The following is a 12,588-nucleotide window of genomic DNA, read 5'->3' on the forward strand; positions in this document are numbered from 1 at the left end:
ATATGACCATCTATAATTACGTTTTCCGTAGTTTCGATATTTCACTTCAGGCCAATGACTTTCACAAGGCCAAATCTGGTGTCTTGCCATATTTTTTTGCAATTAAAACTGATGCTACCTCTTGTCATCTAATGGACGTTAAAAGCTAGTATTTTTCCATGATTCTTTTCGTGCTGGAGTAAGCTGTCGCCAGCACACCGGTCGGCAAGCATGTAACAAGAAAATCGATAGTAGGGACTGGATAAAGTGCACCTATCAGGAAAGAGGCCAAAGACATACTCGCAAGCAACAGGCCGCAACGCCCTCTCGACCGCAAGTAGTTACATGATCGCCACTGACCGGAGGGCCTCAGTCTCACAATGGAATGGTCCAATAAGACATGTCGAAACCTACTCTGAAATTTCTTACACACGAAGAAGACTACGATAGAAATGCACTATCAAGATTTTAGCTGCTAAGAGGCACTGTAAGTGAAACTTACTGGCAGACTAAAACTGTGTGCCCGACCGAGACTCGAAGTCGGGACCTTTGCCTTTCGCGGGCAAGTGCTCTACCAACTGAGCTACCGAAGCACGACTCACGCCCGGTACTCACAGCTTTACTTCTGCCAGTACCTCGTCTCCTACCTTCCAAACTTTACAGAAGCTCTCCTGCGAACCTTGCAGAACTAGCACTCCTGAAAGAAAGGATATTGCGGAGACATGGCTTAGCCACAGCCTGGGGGATGTTTCCAGAATGAGATTTTTTTTTCTTTCTTTTCAGCAGAAGTAAAGCTGTGAGTACCGCGCGTGAGGCGTGCTTCGGTAGCTCAGTTGGTAGAGCACTTGCCCACGGAAGGCAAAGGTCCCGAGTTCGAGTCTCGGTCGGGCACACAGTTTTAATCTGCCAGGAAGTTTCATATCAGCGCACACTCCGCTGCAGAGTGAAAATCTCATTCTGGAGGCACTGTAAGTATTTAAAAAATAGCTGAAAATTGCCAAATTCGTAGTGAGTGCACACACACAGAGCCGTGGTCGGCGGTACTTTTGTAAACAGGAAACACAACATAACCCGATTGTAATTTGTAAAGGACGTTTCAGGTTACCGTTCTTTGATAGTTTGTCTGACACTACAGTGCACAGTTACTATTTTCTCGAATTAGCCACTCAAGTAGTCTCTATTACAAATTATCAGTTGCTTTTTGCAGTATTTTTAAATATTGACAATACAGATTAAGCTGAATTAATATTTATTGTGCTTTCGTAAGGCATGCCTACTAATATTACCTTTTTTTCTTCCAGTTTCATAGTAATGTGGACTCCAATTACGTTCTAAATTTAGCAATGATAAAATATGAAGAACGTGGCTTCCAGCCGAAATCATCTACTTCTCCTAAGGACGTACGTATATGTCATTTGTTAGTTGATTTCCATGACATTCATTCGACTGATATATTGTGGATTCGTTTGAAGGAATAGAAAGTAACTGTGACCATTCTGTGAATTGTGGTTAGGAAGACGTCAGTTGTGCCAGTTTTGTAGAAGAATACCTTCCAAGCCTAAAAGAAACACGTACTGCAACAGCTATCAGCGACGTAGAAAAGGCAGTGAAATACTGGTTAAACGAAAGAGGGAAAAGCACTTGAAGTGACGCAGTGTGCAAAGGCGTTTTCGTTTCGTAAAATCGGAGGGTGAACTGTACAAATGGAAGAAAGAATTACATGAAGTAAGAAACATGCCCCAAACGGAAACCCGAAACCATCTGAATGAAAATCTGTTCCAAATATTTAGGGCTGTTCGTGAGAGGCTATGCACCGTTACCGATGGAGATCTACGAGACTGGGCCCTCCGAATTGCATATGACATTAACATTGCTAATTTCCAGGCTTCATCGACCTGGCTGCGCAGGTTCAAGAAATCGTACAGAATAGGAAGTCGCGAAATTACCGAGTTTACGTCACGTAAACGTGTAGAGTAGCTGCCAGTGATAAAAAATGCTATAGAGAAATTCGTAGCTGATGTAAAGACGAAACTTGCTGTTATCCCCGCAACTGCTGTTTATAACACTGATTAGTCAGGTTTCGTGAAAGAACTACGTGCACACCGCACTTTATGATTTGGGGGTGAAAAAGACATAGAGTCCGTTGCCCAAACAATGAATGCAATGGCACATTCATGTACGATAATGCCAGTGATAAGTATGAGTGGTTTTCTGTTTCCGCAGCTGTGTTCCTGTCTTCAAGAACCGCAAGGTAAATTAGGACCAAAAATAAAAAAATGGACTACTTAGTTGCAAAAATCTTGTAATCGACGTATCAAAATCTGGAGAAACGCGAAAGAATAAATTTCAACATTTCGTTAAAAACGTATTCCTGCCAGTTGCAGCAACTAATTCATGGCTTTTGTTGGATCCATGGTCTGGACATAACGACGCCTTTGTTTTTGTGGAGGACGACGAAAAATCTATAGATGTAATGTAGATTGCCGGCCAGGGTGGCCGAGCGGTTCTAGGCGTTAAAGTCTGGAACAGCGCGACCGCTACGGTCGCAGGTTCGAATCCTGCCTCGGGCATGGATGTGCGTGATGTCCTTGGGTTAGTTAAGTTTAAGTAGTTCGAAGTTCTAGGGGACTGATGACCTCAGAAGTTAAGTCCATAGTGCTCAGAGCCATTTGAACCATTTTTTGTAATGTGGATTCCGCCTGGAACAACTAGTGCGAATCAACCTCTCGATAAAGAATTTTTTCGACAGTGGAAAGTAGTTTTCAGGAAATTATCAGACAACATAATTCTCGAACCTCTCTCTCATTTCAGGTTTATCAGCGGAACAGTATTCTTAAGCTCTAGTCATTTGCGTAGTACCAGTTTTCTTCGCCACGTTTTACTAAGCTGATCAAGTATGCCAAGTATGCAGCGCAATATGCAGAACACTGGCTGGGACCATTTCTGACACCATCCGAGTTCTGTCTAAATAAAACTAGTGGTTACTGCGAAGTGCCTGACTGCATTAATCTTTCCTTTGTCCGGTGTGCCTGGTACAAGAAAAATGTTTATTTTTGTCATTCAGTAGAAACTTCGCAATTTTGTGACGATTATAGGGAATAAACAAAGAACTGTTCACTGATAGTCAAATGTACAACAGTCAAACATTATTATAAGGAATTGCCTACAGGAATTGTTACAGCATGTAGTACTGCAAGACACGTTACATTTCACCGAATTACAAGTCCTCATTGATGGAAGTCATCTGAGACATCAAATACTGCCATGATTTTATTTTCTCTGCTAGCCACTTTTATCAGAATTCCATGTGCAGCCGCGCGGTGTGGCCGCGGGGTGAGGCGCCATGTCACAGATTGCGCGGCCCCTCCCGCTGGAGGTTCGAGTCCTCAATGGGGCATCGGTGCGTGTGTTGTTCTTAGCGTAAGTTAGTGTAAGTTAGTATAAGCAGTGTGTAAGTCTTGGGACCCATGACCCCAGCAGTTTGGTCCCTTAGGAATTCACACACATTTGAACATCTGAACATTGCATGTGCAAGAATTTAACTGTCGATATGAAATTATTTAAAAAATATTTGTATAATTTAAGCCAGATTTTCACGGGAGCAAACAAGCTAACAAGCACGATCAAAAGAGAATTCTGTCTGGTGTACCCGGTAGGCCTCTTGCACGTCTTTCAACTGGATGCCACTGCAGCTACTCACGTGCCCCTGACGTTCCCCAGTTACCTAATCGGAAAATGGAGACCTGCAGTTTAACGTGGAATCCGAACCACACGTCTCTCTGGATTACGAAGTGCGCGCTTTGCCGCTAGACCATTTTTGTTTTAGGAAAAAAAAGTGACCATTAGACCTTACACGCATAGTGGAAACGCTAGCTGGGTCACCTCTTGAGATGCTGCTCGAATCGGTAATTAGTGTTCTGTTCATAAATTTCCCCTCAGTGGTAATGAGAAGCCAAGGAGAGATGGCAGCATACGTACAAGGAAAAGTTTGGACTAGTGCCAAGGAGAGATGGAGATGCAATTCCGTGTAAAGTGCACGATCTCTACGCATGTCATGCTTTCATACAAATTGAGACACTTAAATTCTTCCTTCCCTGCGTCATTTTGCACACTCCGTTAAGAGCAGTGAGCTCGCCATGCAAAATAATTCTCACTGAATAGCAAAGTTTCGCATTGTGGCCCTATCGAGATATATTTGTATCCTGTATGTCGGATATTAGCTCCAAAAACTAAAACCTAATAACACAGCGCTCATACTTAATGTTCGTTACCTCGAGTTCTCTTCCGTTTCCTCTAGTACGGAGGTTGGAACTTAAAAAGTGGCAACTTTTTATTTACAGCTCGTACAAAATAGATACGCGTTTCAAAGTCTTACTAACCTTCAAAGTAGTCACCAGCATTGTGTATAACCCGTTGCCAGCAATGTGAAAGTCGTAGGATTCTCTTAGCACTGCCAGTTGTGTTGACAGTTCGGGCGGTGCTGTCTATTGCCCGACGAATTTGTAGCAGTTGTGAAGCGAAGGCAGTGAAGTGTTTCCTTCAGTTTAGACATCGAGTTGAGCTTACGAGGTCTTAAGTCAGAGGAGTGCAGTAGGTGGTATAACACTTAGCAGCCCCATCAGTCAAACGAATCAGTAACAGCTTGCACTGTACGTGCTTGAACATTGTCCTGCAAAATGATTTGTCTAAAGCAACATACAGAAGGATGTGCCTGTCAACTTAAACTGAAGGAGGGCTCTTTTATAACTGCAACAGTATATAGGTCCCCTTCAGGAAACTTTCATTTATTCCTGGAAAGTTGGATGCCTTGTTGTGCCATCTGTCAGATAGGAGAAAGCAAATTATTATTTGTGGGGACTTCAATGTTAATTTACTGAAAGAGTGTAATAGGATGAATGATCTGGAAGTCTTGCTCGGTTCTTTCAATTTGTCATACGTCATTAATTTTCCTACTTGGGTAGTACAGGACAGCAGCTCATTGATAGATAACACTTTTACAGACCAAGATAAGTTTAAAAACATAAATTCTTGTCCTGTTGAGAATGGCCTTTCTGATCATGGTGCTCAGCTAGTTACAGTGTATGACATAGCTCCACTCCATTCAGTAATTCAAAACTACCCTCCAAAGTTGTGCGTTCAATTAATGATTCAACAATTAGAAATTTCAGGGAAAATCTTCAGCAGTTAGACTGGGATGAGGTGTACAAGGAACCCGATGCTAATTTAAAATATAACTTATTTCATGATACACTTGTAAGAGAATTTGAAAACTGTTTCTCCAAGAAAGTAGTTAAATATAATTGCAAGTAACCATGCAAAAAACCTTGGCTTACTAAAGGAATAAAAATATCTTGTAACCACAAAAGGAAAGTGAATCTAACAACAAAAAAAGTAAAAGATCCAGAAACAGCCAAATATTATAAAAACTACTGTGCTACATTAAGAAAGGTTATTAAAAAGTCCAGAAGCATGTGCATCATGTCTGAGATTAATACCTCTGATAACAAAATCAAAACAATTTGGAATATTATTATAAGGGAGACAGGGCAACCATGAGTACAGGATGACGGCATTACCATCAAAGTGAATGGAAACTTGACAAACAACAAGCCGGAAGTCGAAAACGTTTTGAATAATCATTTTTTAAATTTTTTACAGAAAATAGGATCTAAATGTTCATTAGAAGAAGCAAGGCAGTTAGTGGAAGAGGCCTTCCACACAATTTGATACAATTGAAATTCCACCCTCGTCTCCTTCTGAAATTAGGAAGATAATAATAAACTCTCTCAAGAATAAAAGCTCACATGGAATTGATGGCATTTCCAGCAGGATAATGAAAGCTTGCTCCCAAGAGATAAGTGGGATTCTTAGCCACATATGTAATATCTCTTTGAAGCAGGGTATTTTCCCAGATAGACTGAAGTTGCTATTGTTAAACCACTGCATAAAAAAGGGGATACGTCTGATGTCAACAACTACTGCCCAATCTCTCTTCTGACTGCCTTATCCAAAATTCTTGAAAAAGTAATGTATTGTACAGCAATTTCACACCTTTGTAAAAATAAAGTTTTAACAAAAGTCAGTTTGCTTTCCAGAAAGGTTTTTCAACGGAAAATTATATATATATATATATATATATATATATATATATATATATATACTTTCACTAATGATATATTAAATGCTCTGAGTAACCGGAAGTCACCCGTTGGGATTTTTTGTGATGTCTCAAAGGCTTTTGATTGTGTAAATCGTGGAATACTTCTAGATAAGCTCAAGTACTGTGGTACAAATGAGACAGCGTTCAAATGGTTTAAATCATACCTAACTGGAAGAGTGCAGAAAGTTGAAATAAGCAGTTCACATAATATGCAAAAAACTGGTGATTTCTCAAACTGGGGAAAAATCAAGAATGGGGTGCCGCAAGGTTCGGTCTTGGGTCCTCTGCTGTTCTTCATATATATTAATGACTTGCCATTCTATATTCACGAAGATACAAAGCTGGTACTTTTTGCCGATGATACAAGTATAGCTATCACACCCAACAGACAAGAATTAACTGATGAAATTGTAAACTATGTTTTTCAGAAAATCATCATGTGGTTCTCTGCATATGGGCTCTCATTAAACTTTGACAAAGCACAGTATATACAGTTCCATACAGTAAATGGAATGACACCATTAATAAATATAGACTTCGATTAGAAATCGGTAGCTAAGGTATAATATTCAAAATTTCTATTTGTATGTATTGATGACGGGTTGAACTGGAAAAAACACACTGAAGATCTGCTGAAACGTTTGACTTCAGCTACTTATGCTATTAGGGTCATTGCAAATTTTGGCGATATACATCTCAGTAAATTAGCTTACCACGCTTATTTTCATTCTCTGCTTTCGTATGGCATCATATTCTGGGGTAACTCATCATTGAATAAAAGAGTGTTCATTGGACAAAAGCGTGCAATCAGAACAATTGCTGGAGCTCATACAAGATCATCCTGCAGGCACTTATTTAAAGAGCAAGGGATCTTCACTGTAGCCTCACAATATATAAATATTTTCACTTATGAAATTTGTTATTAAGAATCCGAACGAATTCAAAAGTAATAGCAGTGTAAATGGCTACAACACTAGGAGAAAGGATGATCTTCACTACTCAAGGTTAAATCTAACTTTGGCTCAGAGGGGGGTAAATTATGCTACCCCAAAAGTCTTGAATTTTTGGAAATAGTAAGTGGGTAATTTCCCCACCCTCCATCAAAAAAAAAAGTATATATATATATATATATATATATATATATATATATATATATATATATATATATATATATATATATATATATAGTGTCATGTAATATTTTGTGCATTGTAATATCTTGTATAGACACTTTTTATTAACCTGACACGTTCCACATCATTACGAAGTGTCGTATTCATGATCTATGGAACAAGTACTAATCTAATCTAATCTAATGGTCAGGTCCTGCAGAAAGTGTCATCCGTTGTGTCTCTAAGCTGGTCGTAGGTTGTGTTCCAAAAATAAACAGCTGTCATTAGCTGTTCTTCGCGTGGCAAAAATGTGTAACTTCAACATTTTTTACGAAAATACTTACAGTGTCTCTTAGCAGCTAAAATTTTGGCAGTGCGTTTCTTTCGTTGTCTTCTTCCTGTGTAAAAAATTTCAGGGTAGGTTTGGACATTGCTTACTGCACCATTCCTTTGTCAGTCTCGGTCACTAGCTCAGTCTCAGTCAGAAAATAAAATGGTTCAAATGGCTCTGAGCACTATGGGACTTAAAATCTGAGGTCATCAGTCCCCTAGAACGTAGAACTACTTAAACCTAACTAACCTAAGGTCATCACACACACCCATGCCCGAGGCAGGATTCGAAGCTGCGACCGTAGCGTAGACTGAAGCGCCTAGAACCGCTCGATCTCTCCGGCCGGCGTCTCAGTCTCACTCACTAGCTCAGTTTCAGTCATCGACTCAATCATTCAGTCTTTAGCTCAGTCACTAGTTCAGGAGTTGAGTCACTAATGCACCATCTCGCACTCCAGTTAGGCGTCTGTCAATCATCACATATCCCGACTTGTCCTGCACCAGCAGTGAGGCTAACGAGGACTAATACTGAAGAGCTTGAACCAACACATATCGCCGCTGTTAAATTTCAGTATCAGCTATCTGTTTAAGTAAATAAAGAACCTAGTTAATTCATGTGTGCAGTTGTGTTGCAGAAAGAGGATACCGACCACCAAACAACATCCTCTCCCTTGATTCCTATGGCACAAGTCTCTACAGTGACGATGAGGACACAACACTTCTTTCCTATCAAACTAAATTCTTAGTGTGTATTTTCTCTCGTACCTACGTGGAACAGCGGGTCGACGACCATTACTGTAATGACACTTTCGATCTCGCTCTGACTTAGCGGATGACTTCTTTCCGCTTTCCCTACATGCGGTATAAATCTTCGATACACTACCTCTTGAAACACGTAACACCTCGGCTACATTGGCACAGAAGCCTTAGCAGCCAAATTCAGTAGAACAACCTGAAAGCATGGCTAGTATCTGCAATTACACTGTTCTGTAACATTAGTGTGACCACCTGTGGAAGGCCCGAATAACCAGTTTTTGCAGCGCGAGTCGTGGAGGAAGAGAATCAGTGAGGTTCTGCAAGGTAGCCACAGGGATGTGGAGCAATGCCAATTCGAATGTCGTGGACAGCTGCGCTAGGTTTCTCGGTGGAGGATACAATGCGCAAACAGCCCGACCGAGGTGATCCCAGATATTCTCGACTGGGTTTAATTCTGGGGAGTTTAGTGGCCAGCCGGCCGCTGGTGGCCGAGCGGTTCTGGAGCTACAGTCTGGAACCGCGCGACCGCTACGGTCGCAGGTTCGAATCCTGCCTCGGGCATGGATGTGTGTGTTGTCCTTAGGTTAGGTTTAAGTAGTTCTATGTTCTAGGGGACTTATGACCGCAGCAGTTGAGTCCCATAGTGCTCAGAGCCATTTTGTTTAGTGGCCAGCGGAGAATGGTAAACTCACCCTAGTGGTCTTCGAAACACTCACGTACACTGAGAGCTACACTATATGATCAAAAGTATCCGGACACCCCCAAAAACGTACGTTTCAGATGTTAGGTGCATTGTACTACAACCTGCTGACAGGTACTCCGTATCAGCGACCTCAGTAGTCATTAGACATCGTGAGAGAGCAGAATGGGGCGCTCCGCGGAACTCACGGACTTCGAATGTGGTCAGGCGACTGGATGTCACTTGTGTCATACGTCTGTACGCGGGTTTTCCACACTTAGAAACATCCCTGGGTCCACTGTTTCCGATGTACAGGCCGACCTCGTCTGTTGACTAACAGAGACCTCCGACAGTTGAAGAGGGTCGTAATGTGTAATAGGCGGACATCTATCCAGACCATCACACAGGAATTCCAAACTGCATCAGGATCCACGGCAATTACTATGACAGTTAGGCGGGAGATAAGAAAACTTGGATTTAATGGTGGAGCGGCTGCTGATAAGCCACACATCACGCCGGTAAATGCCACACGACGCTTCGCTTGGTGTATGGAGCGTAAACATTGGACGATTGAAAAGTGGAAAAACGTTGTGCGGAGCGACGAATCGCGGAACACAATGTGGCGAAGCGATGGCAGGATGTGGGTATGGTGAATGTCCGGTGTACGTCATCTGCCAGAGCCAACAGTAAAATTCGGAGGCGATAGTGTTATAGTGTGATCGTGTTTTTCATGGAGGGGGCTTGCACCACTCGTTCTTTTGCGTTTCACTATCACAGCACAGGCCTACATTGATGTTTGAAGCACCTTCTTGCTTCCCACTGTTGAAGAGCAATTCAAAGATGGCGATTGCATCTTTTAACACGATCGACCACCTGTTTATAATGCACGGCCTGTGGCGGAGACGTTACACGACAATAACATCCCTGTAATGGACTGGACGGCACAGAGCTTGACGTGAATCCTATAGAACACCTTTGGGATGTTTTGGAACGCCGAATTCGAGCCAGGCCTCATCGACCGCCATCGATACCTCTCCTCAGTGCAGCACTCCTTGAAGAACGGGCTGTTATTCCACAAGAAACCTTCCAGCACCTGACTGAACGTACGCCTGCGAGAGCGCAAGCTGTCATCAAGGCCAAGGGTGGGCTAACACCATACTGAATTCCAGCATTACCGACTGAGGGCGCCACGAACTTGTAAGTCATTTTCAGCAGCCACGTGTCCGTATACTTTTAATCACTTAGTGTATGTGACATGTTGAAATTTCCTGCTGGTTGATGCCATCGTGCCAAGAAAAACAAACTACATGTATGGGTAGACTTGGTCCACAAGTATAGATGCACACCTGTGTTGATCCACTGTGTCTTGCAGAATGACGAGATCATGAAGGGAATCCCACGAAAACATTCTCCAGACCCTAACCCACCCTGCTGGTTTCAAGGTGTTTACTTTCAGACGTCTCAAGCCAACGACCATCTGCCCTATGGAGTATAAAATGTGATTCATCTGAACAGGCGACCTGTCACCACTCAGTTGACGTCAAGTTGCGGCGTGGGGGTGCTAATTCCAGCCTTCGTCGCCGATGAACAGCAATCAGCATGGATGTATAAACCAGGCACCTGCTGCGGAGGCCAGTGTGCGGCAAAGTTCGCTGCACGGTCATTGAGAAATACTGTTGTTAGCCCCTTGATTCATCTGGGTAGTCAGTTGCTCAACAGCCACGCGGCCACCCTTGGTCAGAAAGCCAATGATCATGCCCTTCTGGACGCCAGACAATCGCTTCGTGTCCGCATTACGACAACCGACAACGTCTACTACACTGTGCACTGTGTCCCCCCCCCCCCCCCCCCCGCCGACACGTTTTATACAGTGAAGTTACAAAAACCATAGGACAGCGATACAGATAAATACACATGGCGGTAGTAACGCTTACACAACGTATAAAAGGGCAGGGCACCTGGCTGAGCTCTCATTTATCCTCAGGTGATTCACGTGAACAGGTTTTGGCTGCAGGACAGGAATGGACAGATTTTGAACGTGGACTGGTAGTTAGAACTAGACACTCGAGACATTCTATTTCCGAAATCGATAATACCAAATTTCAGGCATTACCTCTCACCACAGACAACGCAGTGCCCGATGGCCTTCACTTAACGACCGAGGACAGCGGTGTTTGAATAGATTTGTCGGTGCTGACAGACAAGCAACACTGCGTGAAATAACCGTAGATATCAACATGGGACGTACGACGAACGTATCCGTTAAGACAGTGCATCGAAATTTGGCGTTGACGGGCTATGGCTGCAGACGGATCGGTTAGACCATATACGGATGTGAACCCTTGACATTTTCAAATGAGTCCCAATTTCAATTGATAAGAGGTGATGGGAGGGTTCGAGTGTAGTGCAGACAATACGAAGCCATGGATCCAAGTTGTCAACAAGGCACTGCGCAAAGTTATTTCATAATGGTGTGGGCTGTGATTACATGGAATGGACTGGGTCCTCTGGTCTTATTGAACCTACCATTGATTGGAAATAGTTAAATGGTTATTTTCGGATAGCTGGAGACCATGTGAAGTCATTAATGGACTTAATGTTCCCAAACAACGATGGAATTTTTGTGGATGATAATGCATCATGTCACTGGGCCACAATTGCTTGCGATTGGTTTCGAGAACATTCTGGACAATTCGAGCGAATGCAATGCTGGTTGTCTTGGAGATGAGAGTGTCTATTAGCCGTATTTTGCAACTGAAGCTTTATTTTGGTTTTCAACCAAATATCTATCCGCCGCTCGTGGTGGCCGTACGGTCTAGGGTGTCTTGTCAAGGTTCGCGCGGCTCCCCCCGTCAGAGGTTCGAGTCCTCCATCGGGCATGGGTGTGCGTGTTGTCCTTAGCGTAAGTTAGTTTAAGTTAGATTAAGTAGTGCGTAAGCCTAGGGACCGATGACCTCAACAGTTTGGTCCCATAGTCCTTACCACAAATTTCCAAACATCTATCAACTAACTGTTTTGACCATCTTCAGTGGTCTTCCAAGGAAATAAAAAATTTAAGTGTGTACTTCGTTATAAAAATTTTGAGGTACGTAGCGTTTCATAGCAGCGCTATTACGTGAGCTTAAGATTCACATTATTTAGAATTACAGGATGAAAGTTAAAATCTTTTATGATTTTTATGGTTCATGTCTGTCCATTGGATCACCTGTAAGCTCTTCTGGTTTAGAACTTCTCTTATACAAAGTTTTTCATTTCATTGTTAAGTCACAACAAAGATGTTCATTGCATTTGATTTTCCTGCTACGTTAACTGCTGAGATCAAGGAAGGTTTGTAAGGTAGTTGGGGCACTCAGGTGATGTTCATGTATGTGAACAGCAGAGTTGTAACAGGTAGTTAATTCTAGAAATGCCTACAGAGCATTTCTTTCATTTCTTTTGAAACCACTGACGATACCTAAAACATCTAAAAGAAACATGTCTGTTTAAAAACAAAAATAAAATTTCATTTCCAAAAGGTACTGTTATTTCCAAAAAAATGGCTCTGAGCACTATGGGACTCAACTGCTGAGGTC

The 12,588-nt window shown here is 42.4% G+C and overlaps 1 non-coding gene across 1 annotated transcript; it reads left to right on the forward strand.

The window, feature by feature from the left end:
- The first annotated feature begins 796 nt into the window (after positions 1–796).
- Positions 797–871, forward strand: Trnap-cgg (transfer RNA proline (anticodon CGG)). The gene has a single exon. It is a non-coding gene; the product is annotated as a tRNA-Pro (tRNA).
- The last annotated feature ends 11,717 nt before the right edge of the window (positions 872–12,588 follow it).

This window comes from Schistocerca nitens, chromosome 3, assembly GCF_023898315.1.
Source record: "Schistocerca nitens isolate TAMUIC-IGC-003100 chromosome 3, iqSchNite1.1, whole genome shotgun sequence".
Classification (NCBI taxonomy): Eukaryota; Metazoa; Arthropoda; class Insecta; order Orthoptera; family Acrididae; genus Schistocerca; species Schistocerca nitens.